This window comes from Ambystoma mexicanum, chromosome 11 (assembly GCF_040938575.1).
Source record: "Ambystoma mexicanum isolate Mex_15411 chromosome 11, UKY_AmexF1_1, whole genome shotgun sequence".
Classification (NCBI taxonomy): domain Eukaryota; kingdom Metazoa; phylum Chordata; class Amphibia; order Caudata; family Ambystomatidae; genus Ambystoma; species Ambystoma mexicanum.
Genome location: NC_090934.1, coordinates 823,422,522 through 823,444,828, shown reverse-complemented (window position 1 = coordinate 823,444,828; position 22,307 = coordinate 823,422,522). Strand labels below are relative to the sequence as shown.

The 22,307-nt window shown below is 46.3% G+C and overlaps 19 non-coding genes across 19 annotated transcripts; all 19 read left to right on the top strand.

Moving 5' to 3' along the window:
- The first annotated feature begins 76 nt into the window (after positions 1-76).
- Positions 77-150, top strand: TRNAN-GUU (transfer RNA asparagine (anticodon GUU)). Its single transcript has one exon. It is a non-coding gene; the product is annotated as a tRNA-Asn (tRNA).
- A 313-nt stretch (positions 151-463) lies between these two features.
- Positions 464-535, top strand: TRNAW-CCA (transfer RNA tryptophan (anticodon CCA)). Its single transcript has one exon. It is a non-coding gene; the product is annotated as a tRNA-Trp (tRNA).
- A 1,790-nt stretch (positions 536-2,325) lies between these two features.
- Positions 2,326-2,399, top strand: TRNAN-GUU (transfer RNA asparagine (anticodon GUU)). The gene has a single exon. It is a non-coding gene; the product is annotated as a tRNA-Asn (tRNA).
- Positions 2,400-2,712: 313 nt separating this feature from the next.
- On the top strand, positions 2,713-2,784 carry TRNAW-CCA (transfer RNA tryptophan (anticodon CCA)). The gene has a single exon. It is a non-coding gene; the product is annotated as a tRNA-Trp (tRNA).
- A 1,790-nt stretch (positions 2,785-4,574) lies between these two features.
- Positions 4,575-4,648, top strand: TRNAN-GUU (transfer RNA asparagine (anticodon GUU)). The gene has a single exon. It is a non-coding gene; the product is annotated as a tRNA-Asn (tRNA).
- A 313-nt stretch (positions 4,649-4,961) lies between these two features.
- TRNAC-ACA (transfer RNA cysteine (anticodon ACA)) lies at positions 4,962-5,033 on the top strand. Its single transcript has one exon. It is a non-coding gene; the product is annotated as a tRNA-Cys (tRNA).
- A 2,167-nt stretch (positions 5,034-7,200) lies between these two features.
- TRNAW-CCA (transfer RNA tryptophan (anticodon CCA)) lies at positions 7,201-7,272 on the top strand. The gene has a single exon. It is a non-coding gene; the product is annotated as a tRNA-Trp (tRNA).
- A 1,788-nt stretch (positions 7,273-9,060) lies between these two features.
- On the top strand, positions 9,061-9,134 carry TRNAN-GUU (transfer RNA asparagine (anticodon GUU)). Its single transcript has one exon. It is a non-coding gene; the product is annotated as a tRNA-Asn (tRNA).
- A 312-nt stretch (positions 9,135-9,446) lies between these two features.
- On the top strand, positions 9,447-9,519 carry TRNAW-CCA (transfer RNA tryptophan (anticodon CCA)). Its single transcript has one exon. It is a non-coding gene; the product is annotated as a tRNA-Trp (tRNA).
- Positions 9,520-11,310: 1,791 nt separating this feature from the next.
- TRNAN-GUU (transfer RNA asparagine (anticodon GUU)) lies at positions 11,311-11,384 on the top strand. Its single transcript has one exon. It is a non-coding gene; the product is annotated as a tRNA-Asn (tRNA).
- A 313-nt stretch (positions 11,385-11,697) lies between these two features.
- Positions 11,698-11,769, top strand: TRNAW-CCA (transfer RNA tryptophan (anticodon CCA)). The gene has a single exon. It is a non-coding gene; the product is annotated as a tRNA-Trp (tRNA).
- Positions 11,770-13,559: 1,790 nt separating this feature from the next.
- On the top strand, positions 13,560-13,633 carry TRNAN-GUU (transfer RNA asparagine (anticodon GUU)). Its single transcript has one exon. It is a non-coding gene; the product is annotated as a tRNA-Asn (tRNA).
- Positions 13,634-13,946: 313 nt separating this feature from the next.
- On the top strand, positions 13,947-14,018 carry TRNAW-CCA (transfer RNA tryptophan (anticodon CCA)). The gene has a single exon. It is a non-coding gene; the product is annotated as a tRNA-Trp (tRNA).
- Positions 14,019-15,807: 1,789 nt separating this feature from the next.
- Positions 15,808-15,881, top strand: TRNAN-GUU (transfer RNA asparagine (anticodon GUU)). Its single transcript has one exon. It is a non-coding gene; the product is annotated as a tRNA-Asn (tRNA).
- Positions 15,882-16,194: 313 nt separating this feature from the next.
- On the top strand, positions 16,195-16,266 carry TRNAW-CCA (transfer RNA tryptophan (anticodon CCA)). Its single transcript has one exon. It is a non-coding gene; the product is annotated as a tRNA-Trp (tRNA).
- Positions 16,267-18,056: 1,790 nt separating this feature from the next.
- On the top strand, positions 18,057-18,130 carry TRNAN-GUU (transfer RNA asparagine (anticodon GUU)). The gene has a single exon. It is a non-coding gene; the product is annotated as a tRNA-Asn (tRNA).
- A 314-nt stretch (positions 18,131-18,444) lies between these two features.
- Positions 18,445-18,516, top strand: TRNAW-CCA (transfer RNA tryptophan (anticodon CCA)). The gene has a single exon. It is a non-coding gene; the product is annotated as a tRNA-Trp (tRNA).
- Positions 18,517-20,306: 1,790 nt separating this feature from the next.
- TRNAN-GUU (transfer RNA asparagine (anticodon GUU)) lies at positions 20,307-20,380 on the top strand. The gene has a single exon. It is a non-coding gene; the product is annotated as a tRNA-Asn (tRNA).
- Positions 20,381-20,692: 312 nt separating this feature from the next.
- TRNAW-CCA (transfer RNA tryptophan (anticodon CCA)) lies at positions 20,693-20,764 on the top strand. Its single transcript has one exon. It is a non-coding gene; the product is annotated as a tRNA-Trp (tRNA).
- The last annotated feature ends 1,543 nt before the right edge of the window (positions 20,765-22,307 follow it).

Genomic DNA, 22,307 nt, shown 5'->3' with positions numbered 1-22,307 from the left:
TAGAAATATTTTCAGGTTGCCTGGGAAGCATAAGCAAACAGCACACCAATCAGGCCCCTGTGTAAGGACTGCATGAGTCTCTGTGGCGCAATCGGTTAGCGCGTTTGGCTGTTAACCGAAAGGTTGGTGGTTCAAGCCCACCCAGGGACTGTGCATTTTGGCCCAAAAATTCAGCGTGACCAACTATGGACTTCTGTTTACCTCACGCAGGTCTCGTCTGCTGACGTCCATAAAATCCAAAAAACTGCAAGCAATTCTTCTCGCTTGCTTTAGTTTTTCAAAACTTGCCATTCAATTCATAAACATCAAGACTTCATGGGAAGGGTTTGGCTGCAGCGTGTACTGATGCACAGAAGGAAGCTATCCTAGCCAGTCTACTTAAAGAAGCAATGAGGCTCTGCAGGTGCATGTACGTCTCCTACCTTTATTCTGTCATCAGACACACCAGGTGGATTGCCACACGGACCTCGTGGCGCAATGGTAGCGCGTCTGACTCCAGATCAGAAGGTTGTGTGTTCAAATCACAACGGGGTCATACTTGCTTTTCCCACTCTGAAATACAAAATTGCTCTTCAGTATCTCGTTATTTCAACCTGACTGCATCTTTGTGCTCTGGGCCTAGTTGTTCTGGCGTTTCGAATGTAAGCTTTGCAGCAGGGAAGTATCATATTGACAGACACCCATGAAGGACATGGTCAACCTTTAAAGCAGGCCAATCTCTATGTTTTACTGGATGCAGCAGAAGTATTTCCTCTTTACCATCTCTTCAAGTGGGCCTGACTGATGTGCTGTTTTGTGCACGCTACGTGGGCTTTGTAAAGCATACCTCTGCCATTTGCATGGCCTCCTAGCGCTGTCAATATTTTCGTGTAATCGCTGAATGCTGCACTGTCCTGGGAACTCTAGGTGTGACTAAAGGATATATGCTGGGGCCCCGAAAGGGGGTCGACAGTCTAGTGGCAATGGGCATCACTTTGCAGTTTGGGTTTGTGAGTTCAGGTACCGGTCTGGTGTCGGAAACCTGTAAGCGCCCTCCCAATCAACTGTCGGTCCTGGATTGTGAGGATTTCCCCTTATACTGGTCTCAGTAGACACATTTCCATTTTACTTTTTCACTCTCGCATTGCCTATTTCTCGCTCTCTCATAGATACATTATAGACAAGAGAGACATTGTCAGCGAGAGGGTTTCACAGCACCTTCCCCCATTTCCCTAAGTGCATTGCAAGGGGCTCTGGGAGGCGTGCACATTTGTCTGAAACACAAAGATCCACTGGCAATAAAAAGCGTAGGTCCCTAGTTTGCATTTCTTAGAATTTGAGGTGACACTCAGAGTTGTCTCGGGCGTGACTGTACCTTTCATAGGAGATGTGCTAATCCCCAAACCCTCTTCCTTTGTCCCAGTAATCTGTCTTAGTGCCTCTAGCAAGTTGTTTTCTGAAACAAAGCTTACCTGAACATCCTGTAAAATTGGTAACTTTTCAGTAGCAGTACAGTGCAGTATATAGCATTCCTGTTGCGCACAGCATCTAGATCCAAAAATTGCTTACTCTACCCCAGAAATTAGAATTCACCCAGTCAAACAGAGGGATCTATAAAGAGCATGGCAAGTAGTTAACATAAGCTACTTCCCCCAAGTTCTCTTGGTGCACTCTGCTGCCCTCTTTTAACAGAAGAATGCAACTGCAGGTCTTGCTTCTCAGCAAGGTACCTACATATAGAAACCTTGGTGCACTCTTGCTAAATCTGCTGGAATGTGTCTTCTATTGTGCCCAGGGTGGTTGTGTATTTGGGGATTCAGGGAAGCAAGGGAGCAGTCTAATGCACTGCAGTGCTAAGAGAGGCATGCCTTTTTCAGAAAAAAGTTCAGGTTTTCTGCCAATCAGAAAAAAATAGCAATGCAATCAGGCCAAAGGCAGAACACACACGCCAGTGAGTCTCTGTGGCGCAATTGGTTAGCGCGTTCGGCTGTTAACCGAAAAGACGCTGCTGTTTTTGGCACAAAGACACAGAGTGTTCCACTCAGTAAACCTGAGTCATTTCTCCCGTGTTCTCTGGGTTCAGCCTACTGTCCCCTTTTAACACAAGTGCGCAACTGTGGCTTTCTCCTCATAGCAAGTTATGCCTATACAGAGGACATTTGGTGCACTGTTGATGGGCTCTGTCCTCTACTAAATCCCCTGTGTTTGTGGATTAGGGGAGGTAGGGAAGTGCTTGATACCCTGATTTGCTGTGGGAAAAAGAGCTATTTTAGAAATATTTTCAGGTTGCCTGGGAAGCATAAGCAAACAGCACACCAATCAGGCCCCTGTGTAAGGACTGCATGAGTCTCTGTGGCGCAATCGGTTAGCGTGTTTGGCTGTTAACCGAAAGGTTGGTGGTTCAAGCCCACCCAGGGACTGTGCCTTTTGGCCCAAAAATTCAGCGTGACCAACTATGGACTTCTGTTTACCTCACGCAGGTCTCGTCTGCTGACGTCCAAAAAATCCAAAAAACTGCAAGCAATTCTTCTCGCTTGCTTTAGTTTTTCAAAACTTGCCATTCAATTCATAAACATCAAGACTTCATGGGAAGGGTTTGGCTGCAGCGTGTACTGATGCACAGAAGGAAGCTATCCTAGCCAGTCTACTTAAAGAAGCAATGAGGCTCTGCAGGTGCATGTACGTCTCCTACCTTTATTCTGTCATCAGACACACCAGGTGGATTGCCACAAGGACCTCGTGGCGCAATGGTAGCGCGTCTGACTCCAGATCAGAAGGTTGCGTGTTCAAATCACGTCGGGGTCATACTTGCTTTTCCCACTCTGAAATACAAAATTGCTCTTCAGTATCTCGTTATTTCAACCTGACTGCATCTTTGTGCTCTGGGCCTAGTTGTTCTGGCGTTTCGAATGTAAGCTTTGCAGCAGGGAAGTATCATATTGACAGACACCCATGAAGGACATGGTCAACCTTTAAAGCAGGCCAATCTCTATGTTTTACTGGATGCAGCAGAAGTATTTCCTCTTTACCATCTCTTCAAGTGGGCCTGACTGATGTGCTGTTTTGTGCACGCTACGTGGGCTTTGTAAAGCATACCTCTGCCATTTGCATGGCCTCCTAGCGCTGTCAATATTTTCGTGTAATCGCTGAATGCTGCAGTGTCCTGGGAACTCTAGGTGTGACTAAAGGATATATGTTGGGGCCCCGAAAGGGGGTCGGCAGTCTAGTGGCAATGCCCATCACTTTGCAGTTTGGGTTTGTGAGTTCAGGTACCGGTCTGGTGTCGGAAACCTGTAAGCGCCCTCCCAATCAACTGTCGGTGCTGGATTGTGAGGATTTCCCCTTATACTGGTCTCAGTAGACACATTTCCATTTTACTTTTTCACTCTCGCATTGCCTATTTCTCTCTCTCTCATAGTTACATTATAGACAAGAGAGACATTGTCAGCGAGAGGGCTTCACAGCACCTTCCCCCCTTTCCCTAAGTGCATTGCAAGGGGCTCTGGGAGGCGTGCACATTTGTCTGAAACACAAAGATCCACTGGCAATAAAAGGCGTAGGTCCCTAGTTTGCATTTCTTAGAATTTGAGGTGACACTCAGAGTTGTCTCGGGCGTGACTGTACCTTTCATAGGAGATGTGCTAATGCCCAAACCCTCTTCCTTTGTCCCAGTAATCTGTCCTAGGGCCTCTAGCAAGTTGTTTTCTGAAACAAAGCTTACCTGAACATCCTGTAAAATTGGTAACTTTTCAGTAGCAGTACAGTGCAGTATATAGCATTCCTGTTGCGCACAGCATCTAGATCCAAAAATTGCTTACTCTACCCCAGAAATTAGAATTCACCCAGTCAAACAGAGGGATCTATAAAGATCATGGCAAGTAGTTAACATAAGCTACTTCCCCCAAGTTCTCTTGGTGCACTCTGCTGCCCTCTTTTAACAGAAGAATGCAACTGCAGGTCTTGCTTCTTAGCAAGGTACCTACATATAGAAACCTTGGTGCACTCTTGCTAAATCTGCTGGAATGTGTCTTCTATTGTGCCCAAGGTGGTTGTGTATTTGGGGACTCAGGGAAGCAAGGGAGCAGTCTAATGCACTGCAGTGCTAAGAGAGGCATGCCTTTTTCAGAAAAAAGTTCAGGTTTTCTGCCAATCAGAAAAAAATAGCAATGCAATCAGGCCAAAGGCAGAACACACATGCCAGTGAGTCTCTGTGGCGCAATTGGTTAGCGCGTTCGGCTGTTAACCGAAAAGATGCTGCTGTTTTTGTCACAAAGACACAGAGTGTTCCACTCAGTAAACCTGAGTCATTTCTCCCGTGTTCTCTGGGTTCAGCCTACTGTCCCCTTTTAACACAAGTGCGCAACTGTGGCTTTCTCCTCATAGCAAGTTATTCCTACACAGAGGAGATTTGGTGCACTGTTGATGGGCTCTGTCCTCTACTAAATCCCCTGTGTTTGTGGATTAGGGGAGGTAGGGAAGTGCTTGATACCCTGATTTGCTGTGGGAAATAGAGCTTTTTTAGAAATATTTTCAGGTTGCCTGGGAAGCATAAGCAAACAGCACACCAATCAGGCCCCAGTGTAAGCACTGCATGAGTCTCTGTGGCGCAATCGGTTAGCGGGTTCGGCTGTTAACCGAAAGGTTGGTGGTTCAAGCCCACCCAGGGACGATGCATTTTGGCTCAAAAATTCAGCATGACCAACTATGAACTTCTGTTTACCTCTCGCAGGTCTCGTCTGCTGACGTCCAAAAAATCCAATAAACTGCAAGCAATTCTTCTCGCTTGCTTTAGTTTTTCAAAACTTGCCATTCAATTCATAAACATCAAGACTTCATGGGAAGGGTTTGGCTGCAGCGTGTACTGATGCACAGAAGGAAGCTATCCTAGCCAGTCTACCTAAAGAAGCAATGAGGCTCTGCAGGTGCATGTACGTCTCCTACCTTTATTCTGTCATCAGACACACCAGGTGGATTGCCACAAGGACCTTGTGGCGCAATGGTAGCGCGTCTGACTACAGATCAGAAGCTTGTGTGTTCAAATCACGTCGGGGTCATACTTCCTTTTCCCACTCTGAAATACAAAATTGCTCTTCAGTATCTCGTTATTTCAACCTGACTGCATCTTTGTGCTCTGGGCCTAGTTGTTCTGGCGTTTCGAATGTAAGCTTTGCAGCAGGGAAGTAACATATTGACAGACACCCATGAAGGACATGGTCAACCTTTAAAGCAGGCCAATCTCTATGTTTTACTGGATGCAGCAGAAGTATTTCATCTTTACCATCTCTTCAAGTGGGCCTGACTGATGTGCTGTTTTGTGCACGCTACGTGGGCTTTGTAAAGCATACCTCTGCCATTTGCATGGCCTCCTAGCGCTGTCAATATTTTCGTGTAATCGCTGAATGCTGCAGTGTCCTGGGAACTCTAGGTGTGACTAAAGGATATATGTTGGGGCCCCGAAAGGGGGTCGGCAGTCTAGTGGCAATGCCCATCACTTTGCAGTTTGGGTTTGTGAGTTCAGGTACCGGTCTGGTGTCGGAAACCTGTAAGCGCCCTCCCAATCAACTGTCGGTCCTGGATTGTGAGGATTTCCCCTTATACTGGTCTCAGTAGACACATTTCCATTTTACTTTTTCACTCTCGCATTGCCTATTTCTCTCTCTCTCATAGATACATTATAGACAAGAGAGACATTGTCAGCGAGAGGGTTGCACAGCACCTTCCCCCATTTCCCTAAGTGCATTGCATGGGGCTCTGGGAGGCGTGCACATTTGTCTGAAACACAAAGATCCACTGGCAATAAAAGGCGTAGGACCCCAGTTCGCATTTCTTAGAATTTGAGGAGGCACTCAGAGTTGTCTCGGGCGTGACTGTACCTTTCATAGGAGATGTGCTAATCCCCAAACCCTCTTCCTTTGTCCCAGTAATCTGTCCTAGGGCCTCTAGCAAGTTGTTTTCTGAAACAAAGCTTACCTGAACATCCTGTAAAATTGGTAACTTTTCAGTAGCAGTACAGTGCAGTATATAGCATTCCTGTTGCGCACAGCATCTAGATCCAAAAATTGCTTACTCTACCCCAGAAATTAGAATTCACCCAGTCAAACAGAGGGATCTATAAAGAGCATGGCAAGTAGTTAACATAAGCTACTTCCCCCAAGTTCTCTTGGTGCACTCTGCTGCCCTCTTTTAACAGAAGAATGCAACTGCAGGTCTTGCTTCTCAGCAAGGTACCTACATATAGAAACCTTGGTGCACTCTTGCTAAATCTGCTGGAATGTGTCTTCTATTGTGCCCAGGGTGGTTGTGTATTTGGGGACTCAGGGAAGCAAGGGAGCAGTCTAATGCACTGCAGTGCTAAGAGAGGCATGCCTTTTTCAGAAAAAAGTTCAGGTTTTCTGCCAATCAGAAAAAAATAGCAATACAATCAGGCCAAAGGCAGAACACACATGCCAGTGAGTCTCTGTGGCGCAATTGGTTAGCGCGTTCGGCTGTTAACCGAAAAGACGCTGTTGTTTTTGGCACAAAGACACAGAGTGTTCCACTCAGTAAACCTGAGTCATTTCTCCCGTGTTCTCTGGGTTCAGCCTACTGTCCCCTTTTAACACAAGTGCGCAACTGTGGCTTTCTCCTCATAGCAAGTTATGCCTATACAGAGGACATTTGGTGCACTGTTGATGGGCTCTGTCCTCTACTAAATCCCCTGTGTTTGTGGATTAGGGGAGGTAGGGAAGTGCTTGATACCCTGATTTGCTGTGGGAAAAAGAGCTATTTTAGAAATATTTTCAGGTTGCCTGGGAAGCATAAGCAAACAGCACACCAATCAGGCCCCAGTGTAAGCACTGCATGAGTCTCTGTGGCGCAATCGGTTAGCGCGTTCCGAAAGGTTGGTGGTTCAAGCCCACCCAGGGACGATGCATTTCGGCTCAAAAATTCCGCATGACCAACTATGAACTTCTGTTTACCTCTCGCAGGTCTCGTCTGCTGACGTCCAAAAAATCCAATAAACTGTAAGCAATTCTTCTCGCTTGCTTTAGTTTTTCAAAACTTGCCATTCAATTCATAAACATCAAGACTTCATGGGAAGGGTTTGGCTGCAGCGTGTACTGATGCACAGAAGGAAGCTATCCTAGCCAGTCTACTTAAAGAAGCAATGAGGCTCTGCAGGTGCATGTACGTCTCCTACCTTTATTCTGTCATCAGACACACCAGGTGGACTGCCACAAGGACCTCGTGGCGCAATGGTAGCGCGTCTGACTCCAGATCAGAAGGTTGTGTGTTCAAATCACGTCGGGGTCATACTTCCTTTTCCCACTCTGAAATACAAAATTGCTCTTCAGTATCTCGTTATTTCAACCTGACTGCATCTTTGTGCTCTGGGCCTAGTTGTTCTGGCGTTTCGAATGTAAGCTTTGCAGCAGGGAAGTTTCATATTGACAGACACCCATGAAGGACATGGTCAACCTTTAAAGCAGGCCAATCTCTATGTTTTACTGGATGCAGCAGAAGTATTTCCTCTTTACCATCTCTTCAAGTGGGCCTGACTGATGTGCTGTTTTGTGCACGCTACGTGGGCTTTGTAAAGCATACCTCTGCCATTTGCATGGCCTCCTAGCGCTGTCAATATTTTCGTGTAATCGCTGAATGCTGCACTGTCCTGGGAACTCTAGGTGTGACTAAAGGATATATGTTGGGGCCCCGAAAGGGGGTCGGCAGTCTAGTGGCAATGGGCATCACTTTGCAGTTTGGGTTTGTGAGTTCAGGTACCGGTCTGGTGTCGGAAACTGTAAGCGCCCTCCCAATCAACTGTCGGTCCTGGATTGTGAGGGTTTCCCCTTATACTGGTCTCAGAAGACACATTTCCATTTTACTTTTTCACTCTCGCATTGCCTATTTCTCTCTCTCTCATAGATACATTATAGACAAGAGAGACATTGTCAGCGAGAGGGCTTCACAGCACCTTCCCCCATTTCCCTAAGTGCATTGCAAGGGGCTCTGGGAGGCGTGCACATTTGTCTGAAACACAAAGATCCACTGGCAATAAAAAGCGTAGGTCCCTAGTTTGCATTTCTTAGAATTTGAGGTGACACTCAGAGTTGTCTCGGGCGTGACTGTACCTTTCATAGGAGATGTGCTAATCCCCAAACCCTCTTCCTTTGTCCCAGTAATCTGTCTTAGTGCCTCTAGCAAGTTGTTTTCTGAAACAAAGCTTACCTGAACATCGTGTAAAATTGGTAACTTTTCAGTAGCAGTACAGTGCAGTATATAGCATTCCTGTTGCGCACAGCATCTAGATCCAAAAATTGCTTACTCTACCCCAGAAATTAGAATTCACCCAGTCAAACAGAGGGATCTATAAAGAGCATGGCAAGTAGTTAACATAAGCTACTTCCCCCAAGTTCTCTTGGTGCACTCTGCTGCCCTCTTTTAACAGAAGAATGCAACTGCAGGTCTTGCTTCTCAGCAAGGTAACTACATATAGAAACCTTGGTGCACTCTTGCTAAATCTGCTGGAATGTGTCTTCTATTGTGCCCAAGGTGGTTGTGTATTTGGGGACTCAGGGAAGCAAGGGAGCAGTCTAATGCACTGCAGTGCTAAGAGAGGCATGCCTTTTTCAGAAAAAAGTTCAGGTTTTCTACCAATCAGAAAAAAATAGCAATGCAATCAGGCCAAAGGCAGAACACACATGCCAGTGAGTCTCTGTGGCACAATTGGTTAGCGCGTTCGGCTGTTAACCGAAAAGACGCTGCTGTTTTTGGCACAAAGACACAGAGTGTTCCACTCAGTAAACCTGAGTCATTTCTCCCGTGTTCTCTGGGTTCAGCCTACTGTCCCCTTTTAACACAAGTGCGCAACTGTGGCTTTCTCCTCATAGCAAGTTATGCCTACACAGAGGACATTTGGTGCACTGTTGATGGGCTCTGTCCTCTACTAAATCCCCTGTGTTTGTGGATTAGGGGAGGTAGGGAAGTGCTTGATACCCTGATTTGCTGTGGGAAATAGAGCTATTTTAGAAATATTTTCAGGTTGCCTGGGAGCATAAGCAAACAGCACACCAATCAGGCCCCAGTGTAAGCACTGCATGAGTCTCTGTGGCGCAATCGGTTAGCGCGTTCGGCTGTTAACCGAAAGGTTGGTGGTTCAAGCCCACCCAGGGACGATGCATTTTGGCTCAAAAATTCAGCATGACCAACTATGAACTTCTGTTTACCTCTCGCAGGTCTCGTCTGCTGACGTCCAAAAAATCCAATAAACTGCAAGCAATTCTTCTCGCTTGCTTTAGTTTTTCAAAACTTGCCATTCAATTCATAAACATCAAGACTTCATGGGAAGGGTTTGGCTGCAGCGTGTACTGATGCACAGAAGGAAGCTATCCTAGCCAGTCTACCTAAAGAAGCAATGAGGCTCTGCAGGTGCATGTACGTCTCCTACCTTTATTCTGTCATCAGACACACCAGGTGGATTGCCACAAGGACCTCGTGGCGCAATGGTAGCGCGTCTGACTCCAGATCAGAAGGTTGTGTGTTCAAATCACGTCGGGTTCATACTTCCTTTTCCCACTCTGAAATACAAAATTGCTCTTCAGTATCTCGTTATTTCAACCTGACTGCATCTTTGTGCTCTGGGCCTAGTTGTTCTGGCGTTTCGAATGTAAGCTTTGCAGCAGGGAAGTTTCATATTGACAGACACCCATGAAGGACATGGTCAACCTTTAAAGCAGGCCAATCTCTATGTTTTACTGGATGCAGCAGAAGTATTTCCTCTTTACCATCTCTTCAAGTGGGCCTGACTGATGTGCTGTTTTGTGCACGCTACGTGGGCTTTGTAAAGCATACCTCTGCCATTTGCATGGCCTCCTAGCGCTGTCAATATTTTCGTGTAATCGCTGAATGCTGCACTGTCCTGGGAACTCTAGGTGTGACTAAAGGATATATGTTGGGGCCCCGAAAGGGGGTCGGCAGTCTAGTGGCAATGGGCATCACTTTGCAGTTTGGGTTTGTGAGTTCAGGTACCGGTCTGGTGTCGGAAACCTGTAAGCGCCCTCCGAATCAACTGTCGGGCCTGGATTGTGAGGGTTTCCCCTTATACTGGTCTCAGAAGACACATTTCCATTTTACTTTTTCACTCTCGCATTGCCTATTTCTCTCTCTCTCATAGATACATTATAGACAAGAGAGACATTGTCAGCGAGAGGGCTTCACAGCACCTTCCCCCATTTCCCTAAGTGCATTGCAAGGGGCTCTGGGAGGCGTGCACATTTGTCTGAAACACAAAGATCCACTGGCAATTAAAAAGCGTAGGTCCCTAGTTTGCATTTCTTAGAATTTGAGGTGACACTCAGAGTTGTCTCGGGCGTGACTGTACCTTTCATAGGAGATGTGCTAATCCCCAAACCCACTTCCTTTGTCCCAGTAATCTGTCTTAGTGCCTCTAGCAAGTTGTTTTCTGAAACAAAGCTTACCTGAACATCCTGTAAAATTGGTAACTTTTCAGTAGCAGTACAGTGCAGTATATAGCATTCTTGTTGCGCACAGCATCTAGATCCAAAAATTGCTTACTCTACCCCAGAAATTAGAATTCACCCAGTCAAACAGAGGGAACTATAAAGAGCATGGCAAGTAGTTAACATAAGCTACTTCCCCCAAGTTCTTTTGGTGCACTCTGCTGCCCTCTTTTAACAGAAGAATGCAACTGCAGGTCTTGCTTCTCAGCAAGGTACCTACATATAGAATCCTTGGTGCAATCTTGCTAAATCTGCTGGAATGTGTCTTCTATTGTGCCCAGGGTGGTTGTGTATTTGGGGACTCAGGGAAGCAAGGGAGCAGTCTAATGCACTGCAGTGCTAAGAGAGGCATGCCTTTTTCAGAAAAAAGTTCAGGTTTTCTGCCAATCAGAAAAAAATAGCAATACAATCAGGCCAAAGGCAGAACACACATGCCAGTGAGTCTCTGTGGCGCAATTGGTTAGCGCGTTCGGCTGTTAACCGAAAAGACGCTGTTGTTTTTGGCACAAAGACACAGAGTGTTCCACTCAGTAAACCTGAGTCATTTCTCCCGTGTTCTCTGGGTTCAGCCTACTGTCCCCTTTTAACACAAGTGCGCAACTGTGGCTTTCTCCTCATAGCAAGTTATGCCTATACAGAGGACATTTGGTGCACTGTTGATGGGCTCTGTCCTCTACTAAATCCCCTGTGTTTGTGGATTAGGGGAGGTAGGGAAGTGCTTGATACCCTGATTTGCTGTGGGAAAAAGAGCTATTTTAGAAATATTTTCAGGTTGCCTGGGAAGCATAAGCAAACAGCACACCAATCAGGCCCCTGTGTAAGAACTGCATGAGTCTCTGTGGCGCAATCGGTTAGCGCGTTAGGCTGTTAACCGAAAGGTTGGTGGTTCAAGCCCACCCAGGGACGGTGCATTTTGGCTCAAAAATTCAGCGTGACCAACTATGGACTTCTGTTTACCTCTCGCAGGTCTCGTCTGCTGACGTCCAAAAAATCCAATAAACTGCAAGCAATTCTTCTCGCTTGCTTTAGTTTTTCAAAACTTGCCATTCAATTCATAAACATCAAGACTTCATGGGAAGGGTTTGGCTGCAGCGTGTACTGATGCACAGAAGGAAGCTATCCTAGCCAGTCTACTTAAAGAAGCAATGAGGCTCTGCAGGTCCATGCACGTCTCCTACCTTTATTCTGTCATCAGACACACCAGGTGGACTGCCACTAGGACCTCGTGGCGCAATGGTAGCGCGTCTGACTCCAGATCAGAAGGTTTCGTGTTCAAATCACGTCGGGGTCATATTTGCTTTTCCCACTCTGAAATATAAAATTGCTCTTCAATATCTCGTTATTTCAACCTGACTCCATCTTTGTGCTCTGGGCCTAGTTGTTCTGGCGTTTCGAATGTAAGCTTTGCAGCAGGGAAGTATCATATTGACAGACACCCATGAAGGACATGGTCAACCTTTAAAGCAGGCCAATCTCTATGTTTTACTGGATGCAGCAGAAGTATTTCCTCTTTACCATCTCTTCAAGTGGGCCTGACTGATGTGCTGTTTTGTGCACGCTACGTGGGCTTTGTAAAGCATACCTCTGCCATTTGCATGGCCTCCTAGCGCTGTCAATATTTTCGTGTAATCACTGAATGCTGCACTGTCCTGGGAACTCTAGGTGTGACTAAAGGATATATGCTGGGGCCCCGAAAGGGGGTCGGCAGTCTAGTGGCAATGCCCATCACTTTGCAGTTTGGGTTTGTGAGTTCAGGTACCGGTCTGGTGTCGGAAACCTGTAAGCGCCCTCCCAATCAACTGTCGGTCCTGGATTGTGAGAATTTCCCCTTATACTGGTCTCAGTAGACACATTTCCATTTTACTTTTTCACTCTCGCATTGCCTATTTCTCTCTCTCTCATAGATACATTATAGAAAAGAGAGACATTGTCAGCGAGAGGGTTGCACAGCACCTTCCCCCATTTCCCTAAGTGCATTGCATGGGGCTCTGGGAGGCGTGCACATTTGTCTGAAACACAAAGATCCACTGGCAATAAAAGGCGTAGGACCCCAGTTCGCATTTCTTAGAATTTGAGGAGGCACTCAGAGTTGTCTCGGGCGTGACTGTACCTTTCATAGGAGATGTGCTAATCCCCAAACCCTCTTCCTTTGTCCAAGTAATCTGTCCTAGGGCCTCTAGCAAGTTGTTTTCTGAAACAAAGCTTACCTGAACATCCTGTAAAATTGGTAACTTTTCAGTAGCATTACAGTGCAGTATATAGCATTCCTGTTGCGCACAGCATCTAGATCCAAAAATTGCTTACTCTACCCCAGAAATTAGAATTCACCCAGTCAAACAGAGGGATCTATAAAGATCATGGCAAGTAGTTAACATAAGCTACTTCCCCCAAGTTCTCTTGGTGCACTCTGCTGCCCTCTTTTAACAGAAGAATGCAACTGCAGGTCTTGCTTCTCAGCAAGGTACCTACATATAGAAACCTTGGTGCACTCTTGCTAAATCTGCTGGAATGTGTGTTCTATTGTGCCCAAGGTGGTTGTGTATTTGGGGACTCAGGGAAGCAAGTGAGCAGTCTAATGCACTGCAGTGCTAAGAGAGGCATGCCTTTTTCAGAAAAAAGTTCAGGTTTTCTGCCAATCAGAAAAAAATAGCAATGCAATCAGGCCAAAGGCAGAACACACATGTCAGTGAGTCTCTGTGGCACAATTGGTTAGCGCGTTCGGCTGTTAACCGAAAAGACGCTGCTGTTTTTGGCACAAAGACACAGAGTGTTCCACTCAGTAAACCTGAGTCATTTCTCCCGTGTTCTCTGGGTTCAGCCTACTGTCCCCTTTTAACACAAGTGCGCAACTGTGGCTTTCTCCTCATAGCAAGTTATGCCTACACAGAGGACATTTGGTGCACTGTTGATGGGCTCTGTCCTCTACTAAATCCCCTGTGTTTGTGGATTAGGGGAGGTAGGGAAGTGCTTGATACCCTGATTTGCTGTGGGAAATAGAGCTATTTTAGAAATATTTTCAGGTTGCCTGGGAAACATAAGCAAACAGCACACCAATCAGGCCCCAGTGTAAGCACTGCATGAGTCTCTGTGGCGCAATCGGTTAGCGCGTTCGGCTGTTAACCGAAAGGTTGGTGGTTCAAGCCCACCCAGGGACGATGCATTTTGGCTCAAAAATTCAGCATGACCAACTATGAACTTCTGTTTACCTCTCGCAGGTCTCGTCTGCTGACGTCCAAAAAATCCAATAAACTGTAAGCAATTCTTCTCGCTTGCTTTAGTTTTTCAAAACTTGCCATTCAATTCATAAACATCAAGACTTCATGGGAAGGGTTTGGCTGCAGCGTGTACTGATGCACAGAAGGAAGCTATCCTAGCCAGTCTACCTAAAGAAGCAATGAGGCTCTGCAGGTGCATGTACGTCTCCTACCTTTATTCTGTCATCAGACACACCAGGTGGATTGCCACAAGGACCTCGTGGCGCAATGGTAGCGCGTCTGATTCCAGATCAGAAGGTTGTGTGTTCAAATCACGTCGGGGTCATACTTCCTTTTCCCACTCTGAAATACAAAATTGCTCTTCAGTATCTCGTTATTTCAACCTGACTGCATCTTTGTGCTCTGGGCCTAGTTGTTCTGGCCTTTCGAATGTAAGCTTTGCAGCAGGGAAGTATCATATTGACAGACACCCATGAAGGACATGGTCAACCTTTAAAGCAGGCCAATCTCTATGTTTTACTGGATGCAGCAGAAGTATTTCCTCTTTACCATCTCTTCAAGTGGGCCTGACTGATGTGCTGTTTTGTGCACGCTACGTGGGCTTTGTAAAGCATACCTCTGCCATTTGCATGGCCTCCTAGCGCTGTCAATATTTTCGTGTAATCGCTGAATGCTGCACTGTCCTGGGAACTCTAGGTGTGACTAAAGGATATATGTTGGGGCCCCGAAAGGGGGTCGGCAGTCTAGTGGCAATGGGCATCACTTTGCAGTTTGGGTTTGTGAGTTCAGGTACCGGTCTGGTGTCGGAAACCTGTAAGCGCCCTCCCAATCAACTGTCGGTCCTGGATTGTGAGGATTTCCCCTTATACTGGTCTCAGTAGACACATTTCCATTTTACTTTTTCACTCTCGCATTGCCTATTTCTCTCTCTCTCATAGTTACATTATAGACAAGAGAGACATTGTCAGCGAGAGGGTTGCACAGCACCTTCCCCCATTTCCCTAAGTGCATTGCATGGGGCTCTGGGAGGCGTGCACATTTGTCTGAAACACAAAGATCCACTGGCAATAAAAGGCGTAGGACCCCAGTTCGCATTTCTTAGAATTTGAGGAGGCACTCAGAGTTGTCTCGGGCTTGACTGTACCTTTCATAGGAGATGTGCTAATCCCAAACCCTCTTCCTTTGTCCCAGTAATCTGTCCTAGGGCCTCTAGCAAGTTGTTTTCTGAAACAAAGCTTACCTGAGCATCCTGTAAAATTGGTAACTTTTCAGTAGCAGTACAGTGCAGTATATAGCATTCCTGTTGCACACAGCATCTAGATCCAAAAATTGCTTACTCTACCCCAGAAATTAGAATTCACCCAGTCAAACAGAGGGATCTATAAAGATCATGGCAAGTAGTTAACATAAGCTACTTCCCCCAAGTTCTCTTGGTGCACTCTGCTGCCCTCTTTTAACAGAAGAATGCAACTGCAGGTCTTGCTTCTCAGCAAGGTACCTACATATAGAAACCTTGGTGCACTCTTGCTAAATCTGCTGGAATGTGTCTTCTATTGTGCCCAAGGTGGTTGTGTATTTGGGGACTCAGGGAAGCAAGGGAGCAGTCTAATGCACTGCAGTGCTAAGAGAGGCATGCCTTTTTCAGAAAAATGTTCAGGTTTTCTGCCAATCAGAAAAAAATAGCAATGCAATCAGGCTAAAGGCAGAACACACATGCCAGTGAGTCTCTGTGGCGCAATTGGTTAGCGCGTTCGGCTGTTAACCGAAAAGACGCAGCTGTTTTTGGCACAAAGACACAGAGTGTTCCACTCAGTAAACCTGAGTCATTTCTCCCGTGTTCTCTGGGTTCAGCCTACTGTCCCCTTTTAACACAAGTGCGCAACTGTGGCTTTCTCCTCATAGCAAGTTATGCCTACACAGAGGACATTTGGTGCACTGTTGATGGGCTCTGTCCTCTACTAAATCCCCTGTGTTTGTGGATTAGGGGAGGTAGGGAAGTGCTTGATACCCTGATTTGCTGTGGGAAATAGAGCTATTTTAGAAATATTTTCAGGTTGCCTGGGGAGCATAAGCAAACAGCACACCAATCAGGCCCCAGTGTAAGCAATGCATGAGTCTCTGTGGCGCAATCGGTTAGCGCGTTCGGCTGTTAACCGAAAGGTTGGTGGTTCAAGCCCACCCAGGGACGGTGCATTTTGGCTCAAAAATTCAGCATGACCAACTATGAACTTCTGTTTACCTCTCGCAGGTCTCGTCTGCTGACGTCCAAAAAATCCAATAAACTGCAAGCAATTCTTCTCGCTTGCTTTAGTTTTTCAAAACTTGCCATTCAATTCATAAACATCAAGACTTCATGGGAAGGGTTTGGCTGCAGCGTGTACTGATGCACAGAAGGAAGCTATCCTAGCCAGTCTACCTAAAGAAGCAATGAGGCTCTGCAGGTGCATGTACGTCTCCTACCTTTATTCTGTCATCAGACACACCAGGTGGATTGCCACAAGGACCTCGTGGCGCAATGATAGCGCGTCTGACTCCAGATCAGAAGGTTGTGTGTTCAAATCACGTCGGGGTCATACTTCCTTTTCCCTCTCTGAAATACAAAATTGCTCTTCAGTATCTCGTTATTTCAACCTGACTGCATCTTTGTGCGCTGGGCCTGGTTGTTCTGGCGTTTCGAATGTAAGCTTTGCAGCAGGGAAGTATCATATTGACAGACACCCATGAAGGACATGGTCAACCTTTAAAGCAGGCCAATCTCTATGTTTTACTGGATGCAGCAGAAGTATTTCCTCTTTACCATCTCTTCAAGTGGGCCTGACTGATGTGCTGTTTTGTGCACGCTACGTGGGCTTTGTAAAACATACCTCTGCCATTTGCATGGCCTCCTAGCGCTGTCAAAATGTTCGTGTAATCGCTGAATGCTGCACTGTCCTGGGAACTCTAGGTGTGACTAAAGGATATATGTTGGGGCCCCGAAAGGGGGTCGGCAGTCTAGTGGCAATGGGCATCACTTTGCAGTTTGGGTTTGTGAGTTCAGGTACCGGTCTGGTGTCGGAAACCTGTAAGCGCCCTCCCAATCAACTGTCGGTCCTGGATTGTGAGAATTTCCCCTTATACTGGTCTCAGTAGACACATTTCCATTTTACTTTTTCACTCTCGCATTGCCTATTTCTCTCTCTCTCATAGTTACATTATAGACAAGAGAGACATTGTCAGCGAGAGGGTTGCACAGCACCTTCCCCCATTTCCCTAAGTGCATTGCATGGGGCTCTGGGAGGCGTGCACATTTGTCTGAAACACAAAGATCCACTGGCAATAAAAAGCGTAGGTCCCTAGTTTGCATTTCTTAGAATTTGAGGTGACACTATGAGTTGTCTCGGGCGTGACTGTACCTTTCATAGGAGATGTGCTAATCCCCAAACCCTCTTCCTTTGTCCCAGTAATCTGTCTTAGTGCCTCTAGCAAGTTGTTTTCTGAAACAAAGCTTACCTGAACATCCTGTAAAATTGGTAACTTTTCAGTAGCAGTACAGTGCAGTATATAGCATTCCTGTTGCGCACAGCATCTAGATCCAAAAATTGCTTACTCTACCCCAGAAATTAGAATTCACCCAGTCAAACAGAGGGATCTATAAAGAGCATGGCAAGTAGTTAACATAAGCTACTTCCCCCAAGTTCTCTTGGTGCACTCTGCTGCCCTCTTTTAACAGAAGAATGCAACTGCAGGTCTTGCTTCTCAGCAAGCTACCTACATATAGAAACCTTGGTGCACTCTTGCTAAATCTGCTGGAATGTGTCTTCTATTGTGCCCAAGGTGGTTGTGTATTTGGGGACTCAGGGAAGCAAGGGAGCAGTCTAATGCACTGCAGTGCTAAGAGAAGCATGCCTTTTTCAGAAAAAAGTTCAGGTTTTCTGCCAATCAGAAAAAAATAGCAATGCAATCAGGCCAAAGGCAGAACACACATGCCAGTGAGTCTCTGTGGCACAATTGGTTAGCGCGTTCGGCTGTTAACCGAAAAGACGCTGCTGTTTTTGGCACAAAGACACAGAGTGTTCTACTCAGTAAACCAGAGTCATTTCTCCCGTGTTCTCTGGGTTCAGCCTACTGTCCCCTTTTAACACAAGTGCGCAACTGTGGCTTTCTCCTCATAGCAAGTTATGCCTACACAGAGGACATTTGGTGCACTGTTGATGGGCTCTGTCCTCTACTAAATCCCCTGTGTTTGTGGATTAGGGGAGGTAGGGAAGTGCTTGATACCCTGATTTGCTGTGGGAAATAGAGCTATTTTAGAAATATTTTCAGGTTGCCTGGGAAGCATAAGCAAACAGCACACCAATCAGGCCCCAGTGTAAGCACTGCATGAGTCTCTGTGGCGCAATCGGTTAGCGTGTTCGGCTGTTAACCGAAAGGATGGTGGTTCAAGCCCACCCAGGGACGATGCATTTTGGCTCAAAAATTCAGCATGACCAACTATGAACTTCTGTTTACCTCTCGCAGGTCTTGTCTGCTGACGTCCAAAAAAATCCAATAAACTGCAAGCAATTCTTCTCGCTTGCTTTAGTTTTTCAAAACTTGCCATTCAATTCATAAACATCAAGACTTCATGGGAAGGGTTTGGCTGCAGCGTGTACTGATGCACAGAAGGAAGCTATCCTAGCCAGTCTACTTAAAGAAGCAATGAGGCTCTGTGGGTGCATGTACGTCTCCTACCTTTATTCTGTCATCAGACACACCAGGTGGATTGCCACAAGGACCTCGTGGCGCAATGGTAGCGCGTCTGACTCCAGATCAGAAGGTTGCGTGTTCAAATCACGTCGGGGTCATATCTGCTTTTCCCACTCTGAAATACAAAATTGCTCTTCAGTATCTCGTTATTTCAACCTGACTGCATCTTTGTGCTCTGGGCCTAGTTGTTCTGGCGTTTCGAATGTAAGCTTTGCAGCAGGGAAGTATCATATTGACAGACACCCATGAAGGACATGGTCAACCTTTAAAGCAGGCCAATCTCTATGTTTTACTGGATGCAGCAGAAGTATTTCCTCTTTACCATCTCTTCAAGTGGGCCTGACTGATGTGCTGTTTTGTGCACGCTACGTGGGCTTTGTAAAGCATACCTCTGCCATTTGCATGGCCTCCTAGCGCTGTCAATATTTTCGTGTAATCGCTGAATGCTGCACTGTCCTGGGAACTCTAGGTGTGACTAAAGGAAATATGCTGCGGCCCCGAAAGGGGGTCGGCAGTCTAGTGGCAATGCCCATCACTTTGCAGTTTGGGTTTGTGAGTTCAGGTACCGGTCTGGTGTCGGAAACCTGTAAGCGCCCTCCCAATCAACTGTCTGTCCTGGATTGTGAGGATTTCCCCTTATACTGGTCTCAGTAGACACATTTCCATTTTACTTTTTCACTCTCGCATTGCCTATTTCTCTCTCTCTCATAGTTACATTATAGACAAGAGAGACATTGTCAGCGAGAGGGCTTCACAGCACCTTCCCCCCTTTCCCTAAGTGCATTGCAAGGGGCTCTGGGAGGCGTGCACATTTGTCTGAAACACAAAGATCCACTGGCAATAAAAAGCGTAGGTCCCTAGTTTGCATTTCTTAGAATTTGAGGTGACACTCAGAGTTGTCTCGGGCGTGACTGTACCTTTCATAGGAGATGTGCTAATCCCCAAACCCTCTTCCTTTGTCCCAGTAATCTGTTTTAGTGCCTCTAGCAAGTTGTTTTCTGAAACAAAGCTTACCTGAACATCCTGTAAAATTGGTAACTTTTCAGTAGCAGTACAGTGCAGTATATAGCATTCCTGTTGCGCACAGCATCTAGATTCAAATATTGCTTACTCTACCCCAGAAATTAGAATTCACCCAGTCAAACAGAGGGATCTATAAAGAGCATGGCAAGTAGTTAACATAAGCTACTTCCCCCAAGTTCTCTTGGTGCACTCTGCAGCCCTCTTTTAACAGAAGAATGCAACTGCAGGTCTTGCTTCTCAGCAAGGTACCTACATATAGAAACCTTGGTGCACTCTTGCTAAATCTGCTGGAATGTGTCTTCTATTGTGCCCAAGGTGGTTGTGTATTTGGGGACTCAGGGAAGCAAGGGAGCAGTCTAATGCACTGCAGTGCTAAGAGAGGCGTGCCTTTTTCAGAAAAAAGTTCAGGTTTTCTGCCAATCAGAAAAAAATAGCAATGCAATCAGGCCAAAGGCAGAACACACATGCCAGTGAGTCTCTGTGGCGCAATTGGTTAGCGCGTTCGGCTGTTAACCGAAAAGACGCTGCTGTTTTGGGCACAAAGACACAGAGTGTTCCACTCAGTAAACCTGAGTCATTTCTCCCGTGTTCTCTGGGTTCAGCCTACTGTCCCCTTTTAACACAAGTGCACAACTGTGGCTTTCTCCTCATAGCAAGTTATGCCTACACAGAGGGCATTTGGTGCACTGTTGATGGGCTCTGTCCTCTACTAAATCCCCTCTGTTTGTGGATTACGGGAGGTAGGGAAGTACTTGATACCCTGATTTGCTGTGGGAAATAGAGCTATTTTAGAAATATTTTCAGGTTGCCTGGGGAGCATAAGCAAACAGCACACCAATCAGGCCCCAGTGTAAGCAATGCATGAGTCTCTGTGGCGCAATCGGTTAGCGCGTTCGGCTGTTAACCGAAAGGTTGGTGGTTCAAGCCCACCCAGAGACGGTGCATTTTGGCTCAAAAATTCAGCATGACCAACTATGAACTTCTGTTTACCTCTCGCAGGTCTCGTCTGCTGACGTCCAAAAAATCCAATAAACTGCAAGCAATTCTTCTCGCTTGCTTTAGTTTTTCAAAACTTGCCATTCAATTAATAAACATCAAGACTTCATGGGAAGGGTTTGGCTGCAGCGTGTACTGATGCACAGAAGGAAGCTATCCTAGCCAGTCTACTTAAAGAAGCAATGAGGCTCTGCAGGTGCATGTACGCTCCTACCTTTATTCTGTCATCAGACACACCAGGTGGACTGCCACAAGGACTTCGTGGCGCAATGGTAGCGCGTCTGACTCCAGATCAGAAGGTGGCGTGTTCAAATCACGTCGGGGTCATATTTGCTTTTCCCACTCTGAAATACAAAATTGCTCTTCAGTATCTCGTTATTTCAACCTGACTGCATCTTTGTGCTCTGGGCCTAGTTGTTCTGGCGTTTCGAATGTAAGCTTTGCAGCAGGGAAGTATCATATTGACAGACACCCATGAAGGACATGGTTAACCTTTAAAGCAGGCCAATCTCTATGTTTTACTGGATGCAGCAGAAGTATTTCCTCTTTACCATCTCTTCAAGTGGGCCTGACTGATGTGCTGTTTTGTGCACGCTACGTGGGCTTTGTAAAGCATACCTCTGCCATTTGCATGGCCTCCTAGCGCTGTCAATATTTTCGTGTAATCGCTGAATGCTGCACTGTCCTGGGAACTCTAGGTGTGACTAAAGGATATATGCTGGGGCCCCGAAAGGGGGTCGGCAGTCTAGTGGCAATGCCCATCACTTTGCAGTTTGGGTTTGTGAGTTCAGGTACCGGTCTGGTGTCGGAAACCTGTAAGCGCCCTCCCAATCAACTGTCGGTCCTGGATTGTGAGGATTTCCCCTTATACTGGTCTCAGTAGACACATTTCCATTTTACTTTTTCACTCTCGCATTGCCTATTTCTCTCTCTCTCATAGTTACATTATAGACAAGAGAGACATTGTCAGCGAGAGGGCTTCACAGCACCTTCCCCCATTTCCCTAAGTGCATTGCATGGGGCTCTGGGAGGCGTGCACATTTGTCTGAAACACAAAGATCCACTGGCAATAAAAAGCATAGGTCCCTAGTTTGCATTTCTTAGAATTTGAGGTGACACTCAGAGTTGTCTCGGGCGTGACTGTACCTTTCATAGGAGATGTGCTAATCCCCAAACCCTCTTCCTTTGTCCCAGTAATCTGTCTTAGTGCCTCTATCAAGTTGTTTTCTGAAACAAAGCTTACCTGAACATCCTGTAAAATTGGTAACTTTTCAGTAGCAGTACAGTGCAGTATATAGCATTCCTGTTGCGCACAGCATCTAGATCCAAAAATTGCTTACTCTACCCCAGAAATTAGAATTCACCCAGTCAAACAGAGGGATCTATAAAGAGCATGGCAAGTAGTTAACATAAGCTACTTCCCCCAAGTTCTCTTGGTGCACTCTGCTGCCCTCTTTTAACAGAAGAATGCAACTGCAGGTCTTGCTTCTCAGCAAGGTACCTACATATAGAAACCTTGGTGCACTCTTGCTAAATCTGCTGGAATGTGTCTTCTATTGTGCCCAAGGTGGTTGTGTATTTGGGGACTCAGGGAAGCAAGGGAGCAGTCTAATGCACTGCAGTGCTAAGAGAAGCATGCCTTTTTCAGAAAAAAGTTCAGGTTTTCTGCCAATCAGAAAAAAATAGCAATGCAATCAGGCCAAAGGCAGAACACACATGCCAGTGAGTCTCTGTGGCACAATTGGTTAGCGCGTTCGGCTGTTAACCGAAAAGACGCTGCTGTTTTTGGCACAAAGACACAGAGTGTTCCACTCAGTAAACCTGAGTCATTTCTCCCGTGTTCTCTGGGTTCAGCCTACTGTCCCCTTTT